Raw genomic sequence first — 13,239 nt, 5'->3', positions numbered from 1 at the left:
CTTGGTAGAATATCCTTCCTAATAGCCATAATATCCACTAGGGTTTGATTGCACAAAAAAATATCTTTACTCAGTAGCAACACAACTAGACAAAAATCTTCTTCCAATGTTGACAACACACACTAAAATCTTCTTAATTTCACTTAACCATGCACAAAAATTGTCCATGTTCAATTTTCTCTATAAAGTTCATATGTAATGTGATAAAAATGAAACATAAAATTTTCTATATATGTGTCAAAAATGTGATTTTAGGGCCTCATTAATGTTTCATACCTACAATAGGTGTATCACAAGCTATCTTGCCCACTACTACAAAACTCAATAGTAACATTATTCAAAATTTCTTCAATTTAGATTTGATAAAAGCCATGGCTCAGTCATTGTTAAATAATTTGCTTGACCACTTAACAATTTTTTATCTTCAATATTGACACTCAGCCATTACTTACTTTACAACTTGGTATACAAATGCATTGACTAAGTTTCAATATTGTTGGTTTTTTTGATACTATAGTTTTTTTATGCATCTAATCTTATGCTCATTTGAACTTTTATGTTTTCAATCTTTGAAACTGATGTATAATTTAACAATTTGGAATGTAATCTCATACTTTATTATTTTAGTTTGTGGTGGTGGAATCACCTGATCTATTGGATTCAGTGGTCTACACTGCTTCATTTGAACATTTGCTTCCTTTGGATTTCTTCATCTAGGATTGATTCATCTATAATCTTCTTAGTTCTTCAATACTAACTTTTGTGTTTTCTTTTTTCTCTTCATCATTTCATGCTAATGCTTAGTTGCTACTATCTCTACTTAGGTGATAGAGCTTCCTACAGTGAAAGCATACCATACCAAAGTTATTCCAATCTCAAAATCTTGATCTAAAATTTGTTCTTACACATTTTTTTACAATATGTCTATTTCTACCAAGCATGATTGACAAGTGACCCAAGTATTTTAATCCCAATTTATTACATTACCTTGTCTAGTTGCATTACCTATTCTTTTTAGGTGTCCAATTGTGTTTTGCATTACATCTACAATCTTGTTCCTTGTGAACATACTTCTAATATGTATATAAATAACCTTCAAATCTAAACATAATTGGTGTCTTATAGATCTTTTGATCTACACTCATATGCTGCTTGTCCATAGTTGTTACAATTAAATCAATAACCATCAAATCTAGGTTTAGGATTAGACTTACCAATTAATCTCTTGCAAATATTTTTTGTATGACCTAGTATTCCATAGTGATAGGATGTAGGCTTCTTACTCTTTGGTTTTTTATTCCTTTATTCTCCATGCTTTAATGAATCACCTTTCTCGGTAGATGATAGAAACTTGATATAACCTAATCTAGTAGTATCACGTCACCTTCTATGCACTTTTAATTTTTCATCAGGTTTTCTCATGCTCCCTTTAGATCTCTTCATTCTTTAGTTAATTTCTTTCTCAAACATCAATTCATTCTTTAATTGATTATTTTTTGATCTCAGGTCTACAATCTCTTCCACCTTGATAGTGATTTCATGATTGACACTTAATAACTAATTGACCATGTCAAATTGATTATGTACTAGTCTTTGTAGTTTTTGACCCTTTCATCAAGTCTTTTAGCTATTTAACTTTTATCGTCTTATCATCTTTTGTTTTTCTCTTTTGTTCCATGAATTTACATATATTTACTTAGTGCATTTCATATTCTCTCTTTAGTTATTTTAATTCTTCATTCAAATTGGTGAACTTTTCTAATAGATATAATATTATTGCATTAGATTCATTAAATATGTCTTCATCACATAAGTCTTCAATGATTTCTTCTTGGTATTGTGTTATTATGTTGGATTGTCATCTCCTTCCTTCTTTTAATGAAATATAGGGATCAAGGTTCTATTTTTGAATCACCTTTCCTAGTTGGTAGATTCCCATCCCCAAGACCTTTGACTCTCAAGTGGTTAAACTTCCCACTAATTATCAGTTAGAGATCTGATCTCTGATACAAATTGTTGGCATTCTAATGGGAAAGTGAGATACTAAGAGGGGAAGGGGGGAGGGGGAGGGGTTGAATTAAAATCTTCAATAAAATTATACCACTTCAAACATTAACCATCCTAAACATTATTCACCATACATTTTGTTAACCTTAGCCTTGTATGCAATCAATCATACAATATCATTTAATAATAGATCTAACATCTACTAAAATGATCAAAACATATAAGCAAGTAAACAACACTTGACACAATATTTGGTAATGTAGAAACTGTCAAATATGAAGGTAAAATTTTAGTAGGGATGACAGCCACAAAGTCTACTATAGTAATAAAGCTCCTGTTAGGGTTACAATTTGATCACTTTTGATGATCTATCTAGTGAGGGGTGTGATTTTCTAAATGCATATAAGGCAGTTAGTTCTACCTTTACTATAGGATTTAAACTTCACAACTAAGTGAGTAATCTTTTAGGACATTTACAATGGGTCTGTTAGGACCACTCTATTAAGAGATTCATCAGATACACTAATTAGAATGTAATAGTACCTTCATCCTTTGGTTTGCACTATTTTTTTCATAACAAATCTTCTCTCTCCATTATCTAATCACCTAAATGTAATTGTTCTACAATATTTGTTCACAACACTACTCAGTCACCTCTAGTCTTTCAACATTTGATACTCACTGATTCTCCTTTAGCTTCACATACATGCATTCCTCCAACTCAAAAGAACAATTTATTAAATCTTGAAACCTTTCTTATATAGCCATCTTAATAATCTTTTAGATTCAAATCAATAATTGTCTTTCATCCTTTTTCCACCTAAGCTTTCCTAATTTTTGATTGGTTCTTTATATTATATAGGTATTTGTAATACAAAATTAGAGGTGTAATCACTTGCTTGATCTCCACCTTGATCATAGAAACATGTTACATGCTTGGAAAAATGGTTTACATAAGATTTTGTGTCATTCCAAACTCATATATGCAAACTACATAACTCAACACATATAACCTATAACACTTGGTCATTCTTGATTCTTCCTACTGATCCATGGCATATACTATACTTGGCTTAAATGGTTTCCTCTCTAAATTTCTCAACTCATGTGGCACTCAACTTACATGATGTGTTTCCTTCTGGATAGCTTGACAACTACTAAATTCTTGATGACTATTATGTGCTCAACACCTATTGAACTTGTGCACTTATGCTCTTTGTATCTCAACCTTTGTTGTGCCTCTCTTACAATGTTACTGACCAACTCTACCTTGTAAATGCCTAAGTATTTTTCACTAATATACAATACAAAGACTTCCTTTAGCGTCAACAACATTTTCCACAAATAGTCAAATTGGAATCTTAATATCAAGATTGAAGTGTGTATTTTTTTAGTTATAATCATTGACATGTTTTCCACAACTAATATTGATGATATTAACAACAATAATATATAAATAATCATCATCCTTTGACTTCTTCACTATTTGTTTTTAAATGGCGCTTATATTACATATCATTCATAAAACTCAACGCTATTAACATTTTAGATGATATATAGCTAATTTAAGTATTTGAAAAAAATATTGTCTAATTAAAAAAAGGCTTGATTTACCTATTGAAATGTTTAATTTAAGTAAATAGATAAATTATAAAATTCTTATAACTTAAATAACTAATCACATTTTAGTATAATTTATTACTTATTACAATGCCTTCATTGTTAGTTTGTTGGTAACTTTGGTTATGTAACTATATATATATATATATATATATATATATATATATATATATATATATATATATATATATATATATATAAGAACTCATTAGTATGCTTTCACTAGTTTATGTCAAAATAGAAATCATAACATAACAATTTTATATTTAAATTTTACTATATTTATTTAGTAGGCACAATGTAAAATTATGAATGAGAGTATGAATTAAGTGAAAGTGATTGTGACCAATATAAAAATATTACATGAATGTATAAATTATGGTATCCTAATAAAATAAAAATGTTGAAATATTGAACTTGAAAAATTAATGCCTAATTTTCAAAAGTCCCAAACAAAATTAAATAGTAAAATGGTGAAATTGATTTATCATCACTCTTATTGGATAACAGATTTGAGATCTTATATAGGGTGATTTCATGAAAAGCTCTATATATTTTTTGTAGGAAATTTATTCACATCTATCTCTCACTTAAGAAAAATATAGAAATATTATATGGCATTAATTTATTTGATAATGTAATCAATTAGTATAAAATTTTATTGGTGAGAATATTATAATATTAAGATGAGATTTTTATGTAAATAAGCTAGCATATATATTAAAATTATTAATATTTTTATACTATTTTTATAATTTTAAATAAATAATTTTAAAATATATATTATTTTCTAGCAATATTAAAAAAAAAATTACCATTTATCATTTACACTTAAGTTAATTAGCTTTAATTTAAAAATAGATTAATTAATCTAATATAGTTAAATTGTATGTAATTAGATATTATAACAAATTTGGGCTAGTAATGGGTTCAAAGATGGGCTCTCAATGAACAAGCAAAATCTTTGATGGTCTCCCTTGTCTTCCATACAAGATGTTCCTTTAGTTAAGATGCAACGAGCTAGTGCTCTGTGCTTATTTCGGAGGGGTGTCAAGACTCCCAAGGATTTATTCTTCTTTTCTCATGGGAGGACCTATAGGTGCAGTTCAAGCTTATCCATCTAAATCGACAGATAGTTGATCGTCTAGTTACTATGGTGCCTACCCATTTGTTACACAGGTTTGGTATTTACTCATACCACCCTTGGTGGTAAGATTGAAAGTGGTATCCTACCACTCCTATGATCAATTACAAGCCCAAGCTGGGGTATCAATGGCTAGTGCCCCATCTTCCAATGGTTGATACTCTCAATCGGCATTGGCATTTGCATTCTTCTCATAAGACTTGGAATGTTAAATTTTCTACTATCTACCATACCATCATGAAGCCCAAGATTGCTCACTTTTCTTGGTGTCTCCTTTTCAAGGGTCTCCTTTGGGTCCTTGGCTCTGACATTGGGGTGTCCTAGATCTTAGGTTCCCTTTTTGTGGTTAGCCCGAAAGCTTCCTGCATACTTTTTGATTCTACAGGCAAGCCCAGAACTATTATCTATGGATCCATGATTTTTTCAAGTATGTCCATCTAGAGGCTATCACTTGGTATATGGTAGTTCTAGGAGATCTTCGCTGTAAAGACCGCTTTTATGACATGATGCCAAAACATCCATAAAACAAGAAATATAGAAAAAGAAGGATACACATCAGCAATTGGAGTTGAAAAGTCAAGATACTTCATAGAGACAACTTGATAAATATTAGAAAGTTCATTACAAAATCCAAATACAATGTTGTTCTGATATATATATATATATATAAACGTAAAAAGCTCAAATAAAAGACTTCATTATAACCATTTAAAGAAATGTCAACGTAACTAAAGATGATAGATAGGTACATTTCAAAAGATTCTTAGACATCAATATAGAAAAGATAAGAGATCAACCATTAGGCATTTACAACTTCCAAGTGTTCATTGCCCTACTTCAGAGTGATATAATCCTTAGCTAGCAAATGACGTCTATCTTCTATCTAAACGGGGGTGCGGCCCAAGTGCTTTTAGCTCACCAACCACAGAGTAATACTCCCCCAGCGTTCTTCCTGACAATGAAGAACTCCCTGACCCTGGCATGAGAAGGTTAGCTTCCCAGAACAAGACAGATTGGATGGATCTGGTGCAGCTATGAAACTTACTACAAACATTTGTGTGCTAAGTAGCCTAATCACAAATATATGGCAGGGAAAAAGTAACATTCTACACATCAACACATATGCAGAAAGTAAAGAGAACATTTTTTTTCCATATGTACAATTCAACATATCTACTCATACACAAAGTTAGAATTAATAGTATTTCAACTGAAATAATAATAATAGATGGCTTGGCCAAGCACTAAATTCGTCAACATGATGCATGGAGAGTCAAACCATAATGAATCCTACCGCACAACACTCGATAGGTTGAGAGAAGCAAAAAAAAATGCATCCATCCCCACCCTCCCAATACCATAAACACCCATCCATAAGGAGATAAACCTTGGATAATCATAACATCATCAAGGTCTTAACAGTTATCAACAAACAGACTCCATTAAGGATGTAAAGACGGAGTACAAATCTTCATTCAACTATAACAGAGTGCACTCAAACAATCTGTTAAGATACAAACTTGGAACACAAGTGGCATTCATTTAAAGTTGAAGATATTCAACTAGCTGAACCTAGCTTTACACATTTAGGTATAAAAGTGAAGGTAACCAAATCAACATTAACCAGTATTAAAATTTCAGCACTATTTGCATACATTACAACTAAAGGAATCTTAAGAGCATTTACAAATTTGAAAGTACAATTTGCACACAAGATCACCAGTCTAATATTACAAATTAAAAATAGGCTTTTATCTTCATCATGATAGACAAGAGATTCCAATTACAGTACTCCTAAATACTTTTATGATTTTCATAGTTGGGAATACAAATCTACTCTAAGTACTTCTAAATCTCAAACTTGAGGTATGGTTCCCTAATTATCCAAGAGATTTCAAAATTTAGCTAGAGTTTGTCCAGATGCTACTTAGAGAACCTTCCAAACTAGTATTAAATAAGTTTTAAAGTTCTACTTATCAACACTTTTTAGAAATCTTAGGAAAATGAAAATCTAATAATGAAGTTCATCCTCTCAGCACACAGGTTAAATTTGAGTTCACAGCTAGTACTTATTAGTGGATAACCTATCTTCTAGTCTCCATCAGAAATCATTTATTCTCAGATTTTACTAACCATGATATATTTCAAAACTGCATTCAAACTTATGCACCAAATAGCATCACAGTATGATAGAGTGTAGAATTTCACAACAATAAATAAGCAGTCAATAAGCTAAAGGAAATTGATTTCACTCCACAAATGCAGAGATTATCTCACACATGTGGTGCTACAATAGCATTAACACTTTCAGCCCCTACAACACATACCTATTGGCTATAGCAATTAGATTTAAGCGTAAATCACCATTAGATCAAGAGAGAAAAGGTTTAGATAAGGAAAGAAAAAGAAGAGCATCCCAATCTCTCCCGAGAGTTTGGCAATCAATAAGAGCATGAATTGAAGACAGTTTTTAAAAAAAAAACATTACATAAACCCTATTACATGCTCAGCCAATTTCTTAAACACCCATAGATCTTAAAAATAAAACCAATAAATGAATACACTACCATCAAAGTAACAGACAACAAGTTAAAGAATTTGCAAATGGAGAAACAAATAAAAAGAACCTGTTGACCGCTGGTCTCTCCAATCCTATCTTCTCAACCCATGCAACTCCAAAGCTGTATCTACCCCTGGTTGTTGGTCTCTCTCCCTCTATCGGATATCCCAAAAACCATCTCCTTTAAAGAAATCCCAAAATCCCTTCTGCAGTCCCTATTCTCCAGCTGTGATTTTTACTTCCATTATTTGCTATAAATGTTTCATTGAATGTTCTCCATCGTGGCTATCTATTCCTTTTAATGCATAACAAAATTAATCTCCTTTTTCTATGTTTTTGTTTTCTGCAATTCTCACCTTTATTTATCATTTTCAAAAACCCTTGCACAATTATATATTTGTAAACAAAATAAAGACTTAACTTTAAATTAATGAAATTTCCCATACACATATCTCACCTCTATTTATTTATTTAAAGATAGTATCTATTCATGCATACACTCATCACATTAGCCGGATCAAAGAATCATAATCAAAAGAGTTTTAATTAAAAGATTACACAAAACATAATCTAAATCTATAATACACTCTAAGTGGTGTATGTAAGCTGCAAGGATTTTTCGTCTGTCCCCTTCCAAAAGGCTAAGATTTTCTACCTCAACCACACCCTCGCCTTCGACACCTGTAGACACTCAAACACTTGCAAACATAAGGAATCAGTATCTGTCAATCGATAATAAAACATCACTTATGAACATCATAACTATAATGCATACACATTCATAAAACTATAAACTTAAATCACATCTCCATAATATCATAAACATAATCGTAAAATGACTTAACCTTTCATTTAACATAAGTTAGAAAATCATTTAATAACATTAATTTCCATTCTAGTTAACATATCAAATGACAAGATTAATCTAATCCATGAGATAATCTATCAAGTCTAAAAAAAATAGTTGACCTAGTCAAAATAACAAGGTTCCCACCTAATCACCATGTAGGCACAAACAAAGAAGTCATATGACGAGTCGTGACATGCTCATTTGTAGGAGTTTTTAACTTGTTGGGGAAATGCCCCTTGTATGGCCATGTGCCTATGGATGCTTTTTCTAGTGACTAAACTCCTCCTCCTAGTAGCTGGCGAGGCTGGAGCAGATCTACATGCTACTTGCACACTCCTCAGTTGCAACCTTATCATCGCTCACCCAGTGGTGGTTTTGGTGGTCCTCACTACTCACCCTCACCTCCTTAGAGGATGGGCACAGGCTGGTACAATGGTTACTCCTTCTACCCCTGATGTGGGTTGGTCGTCTACACAATGCAAACCTAAGTGAGCTTTCCCTTGAGTGGACTTAGCCATTTCTCTGCCCAAGCCAAAGGGAGATAAAGAAACTGATGTTGTTGATGATGATGGTTGGGTTCCCCTTAAGCCAACCAAAAACCCCAAGGACTTATGGGGTTCTGATGATAAGGACCCTTCTTCAACTGGAACTGCTCTTGCAGCCTAAGGGCTTCCTATCTTTTCTTAATATATATTTTTAAAGAATAGTTGATTATCCAGCCTTGTGTCAGGGTAATCTTATATCTCCGACCCCTTTTTTTCTAAATATATATCTTAAAAATTCTAATTAATGGAAATGGCCTATTCATCAAAAATAAATTAAAATATTATAACAATATTTTAATTATAAATAGATAGTGGTTAAATTATATGTAATTAATATTTATAACAATAGTTATAATGAATATATTAAGTATTCTAACTATTATCAATTATTCAGCAAATACCTAGCACTTGTTAAGTTAGTCAATAATGTCTTCAAAATATCATGAGATTTAAAATTTAATGCCTACAAATAATCAAATCTCCATTCCAAGGCTTTCTTATGTACATGATTTAAATTTATTTTTTCTGAAAAGAAAATTGTTACTTAAAAGTTATCATGAATCCATCTAGAACAAAGTTTTACCAACATTCAACGCATAATTGGTATCAAAGGTTTATGGATTTGATTTTGTGTGTGTGTGTGTGTGTGTGTGCTTGTGTGTGTTGCATCAATGTTTCCAATCACACTCAATCAACACATTTTCTCATATACATATCTTTCTATTTATCCTAATGATGGATCACTTTCGAAATGTTGATGTGGAAGAAAACACACAATGAAATTCAGAAACCTACAATAACAAGTATGATGAATTGTGGAAATTTGATCTCTCTCAAGACATATACACTAGTTTATACAAAATTACCTCAAAAAATATATAACATGCAAGATAGTATAAAATATTTGAATCCCATAAACCTATCAAATTGGGCATGTGTTTTTATTATGTGAAAGTATGAATCATTTTTAGTTTTGATTAAATGTTGTTTAATATTATTTTTTAATAGTAATGTCTTTAATAAAAAAAAACAAAGGAAAAATAATATTTTATTGACATAGTAGAGATAGTGGCAGCAACAAGTCAACCATTTCAAATGCATTGTTTGGGTTTATAATTTATTAAAATTGATAAAGTTCTAAAATGGACGCTACTATCCTTCCTACAAATTGCACCATTATTTAAAATAACAAAAGGAAAATTGCACCCAAAGAAATTGATGCCCATTTGCATGAGTCTAATTGGCAGGAGTGATGAATAAAGAGGAAGAAATGTGATTGTTGATAAACAAAATAAAATCACAAAAATTTCAGCTGTGATGAGGATTTGGTAGTTGTCCAGTTTGACTGTTTAAGAGCCAACCCCCTAATTTTGACTTCTTATAATTCAAAAAAAATAAAAATAAAATCCCACAACTAAACATAGGGCAATAGTCTCATTCCATCCATTTTTGGCATTAATACTTCTGACAGTTGTGTGCAGTGTCTGTCCATCATTCTCATTCATAATAAATAAAATAGTACTTATAATATTTGATTTATATTTGGTTTATTAACTCAAGCTCCCTTATTCTTACACATATCTTTTTCATACTTCATATTTTTTATTCATGCGAAGGTTTGCATAATATTTGATTAGTGTAATATGTATACTAATATTCTTTATAAAAATTCAATATATTGTTTCAAATATTAAAAATATATAATTATATATTTTTTACTTATTTTTGGAAAATATATGTAAATACAACAGTGAAACAATTTTTTTTTTTAATTTCAATTATAAATATTTTTTAAAAATTAATTAATTAGTGAATGAAAGTCAATTATTTCAATTATGAAGAATTAGAAAAAAAATTTAAAACTATAAATTTTTACAATTTCTATAGATTATATACAATTGAAGTTTTATAATAATGTTATGATTAAGATTATTTTCAAAACTTTTTGTTTAAACCGTTTAGTATTATCTAAATATTCCAACCTATAATCTATTATTTTAGATTCCAATCATTTAGTATTTTAATTTTAAATATAAATTTTATTTGTTGATTAAATTTTTAATAATAGCTATGAATTTATATTTGTTAAATTTTTTAATTTAAAAAATATAAAATTTAATTATATTTATATATTTAAAAAAATTTGACCTAAAATTTAGATTATAAGATTTTTTTTGTTTGATGTTAAAGGACATGAATTTGATGTTGATATTTTTATTTTCAAAGTTAATTGATTTAAATCTATATTTAATAAAATATATAACTAGACATATCATTTTTAAAGTTTAAACATTTTTAGAAATAGAAATATAATAAATTCAAAATTCAAAAATTATTATTTTTAAATCACACTAAGCATAAATTTTATATTTTGAACTATAAATAATTGTAATTCTCCAGTTCTGTGTCATTATAATATATATTACTTCTCTTAGTTCTCCACATTTCTTTGTCCTATGAAAAAATAAATAGGATATTTATTGTTGTATAGTAAACATGAGATTTATTGTTCTATAGTAAGTATATATAAAAGATACAATTAATTAAAGATACGCTTATTGTTATTATACATATGAAACTTCTATTTACTAAATATAAAATGAGGAAAAAAATCAAAAAATAAGATGTATTGGTTGTTATTAGTGTATATATATATACTTTCTTGCTTTTGTTTGGGCTGGTTCTTTTGTTTATTTTTCTCTTAGGTTTGTTTTTTAGTATATATATTAGGGTGTAATAGTACGTATTAATATTTTTTTTGTATACAATATATAATATTTTTCTCTATTTATTAGTTTTTACCTTACTTATATTCATTTTTTGTGTGTGTTTATTTGTATGCTTTCGCGTGCGCAAGTATTTTTGTGTTCTTTTTCGCTTTGTGTGTGTCTTGTGGTTTTCTTAGGTTCATCTTTTCTTTTTCTTATTTTCATCCCCTTTATTTTTGTTTTACCCTCTTTTGTGCCCTCCATCTCTCATGTCTCTTTTATTTCACTAGGTCTGACATTTCTCTCTTTTTTTTGCTCTTCATGAATTTGCGTGCTCTCCACTTCTCTTCTTATATCTCTTGAGTTAAGCTTTGTCTACATATCTCTACTATCCTACTCTTTTGAATCATGTAGTATGATCCGAAATGTTGATGGTTAAAAAAAAAAACACAAACAATCAAATCTAAAAAGCTTCTTATTCACAAATGGATTGTGGAAATCTGATGATGTTAATTGATACCCTTCATGAGAATGGTTAGAAAAATTTATGAGAATTCTGTATAAATTTTTGGAATCCCATTTTCATTTACATTGCTTTTTCTAACTTTTGCTCCTTGTATCCGATCTCTAAATTTTGATCCTAAATCTTTGGATAGCCGCCACGTTGGTTCTTCCTCCTCTTTTCAGGTTGATCCTCCTCCCGCCCATCTTCGTATCTTGGAGGTTGACAACTCCTTGCATCCTAAGGCGTCATCCTCTCAGCGCGCGGTTGTTGATTGGGAAAATAAGTTGGTTATTAACCTATCGAGTGCCTCTTGGCAACGTCTATACAGCCACGAAAATGCACTTCCATACGAAGGAGAGGACTAGTCAATTTTTTAAAAAGTTAGAAAAAGCAATGTAAATGAAGTGCATTTTCGTGGCTGTATAGCCACGGGCAGAAAGGCAACGTCTATACAGCCACGAAAATGTACTTCCATACGAAGGAGAGGACTAGTCAATTTTTTAAAAAGTTAGAAAAAGCAATGTAAATGAAGTGCATTTTCGTGGCTGTATAGCCACGGGCGTGCCTCCTTAGACCCCCTCTCTTTCAATTTGTTGAAGCAAGGCCTCAATTTTTCCCGTTCCCCTCACTCCATCCCTCACTTTCAATTTCTTCTTGAGATTGAGAATGCTATCAAATCTCTCCCGTCTAGTGTTGCTGAAGAAGTTGCGCAAGATTGTGTCGCGAGATTGTATCGTGGCTCTATGACATGCCAAATTACCACGACGCATCAACATCTCTAGGGAAAAGTCATAGGATTTCCATGATTTTGTCATTAACAATGATATTGTTATTTCCAAGGCGGACAAGGGAAACACCAGAGTCATCCTAAACAGGGAAGACTATGTCTCGAAGATGCTTGATTTACTCTCAGATACTAGTAGCTACAGGATCCTCTCTAGCAATCCGTGCTCTAGAATCTTGAATAAAGTCAAGGCCTTAGGTTCTAACTCTTCCTTTGAGGATGGTATCAAGAGAAAATTGGTCCCCTCTAAGAAAGTAACCCCCCGCATTTATGGGGTTCCAAAAATTCACAAGGAGGGCATCCCCTTGCGCCCTGTTGTTGATACCATGGGATCCCTAGCATACCCTTTAGCCTCTCATCTTACCAAAATTCTCTCTCCTTTATTGGGTCATTCCGACTCTTTTGTCAAAGATTCTTATCATTTTGTCGAATTTATTCAAGATGTTAAGTGGGAACAAGGTGATATCCTGGTTAGCTTTGATGTGGTTTCTCTCTTTACCAAGGTTCCTATTCTTG

The sequence above is a fragment of the Cupressus sempervirens genome, chromosome 11, assembly GCF_028749045.1.
Source record: "Cupressus sempervirens isolate cs-2001-9-10 chromosome 11, ASM2874904v1, whole genome shotgun sequence".
Taxonomy (NCBI): Eukaryota; Viridiplantae; Streptophyta; class Pinopsida; order Cupressales; family Cupressaceae; genus Cupressus; species Cupressus sempervirens.
The sequence above is the reverse complement of the archived record's forward strand: the minus strand, read 5'-3'. Positions refer to the sequence as shown.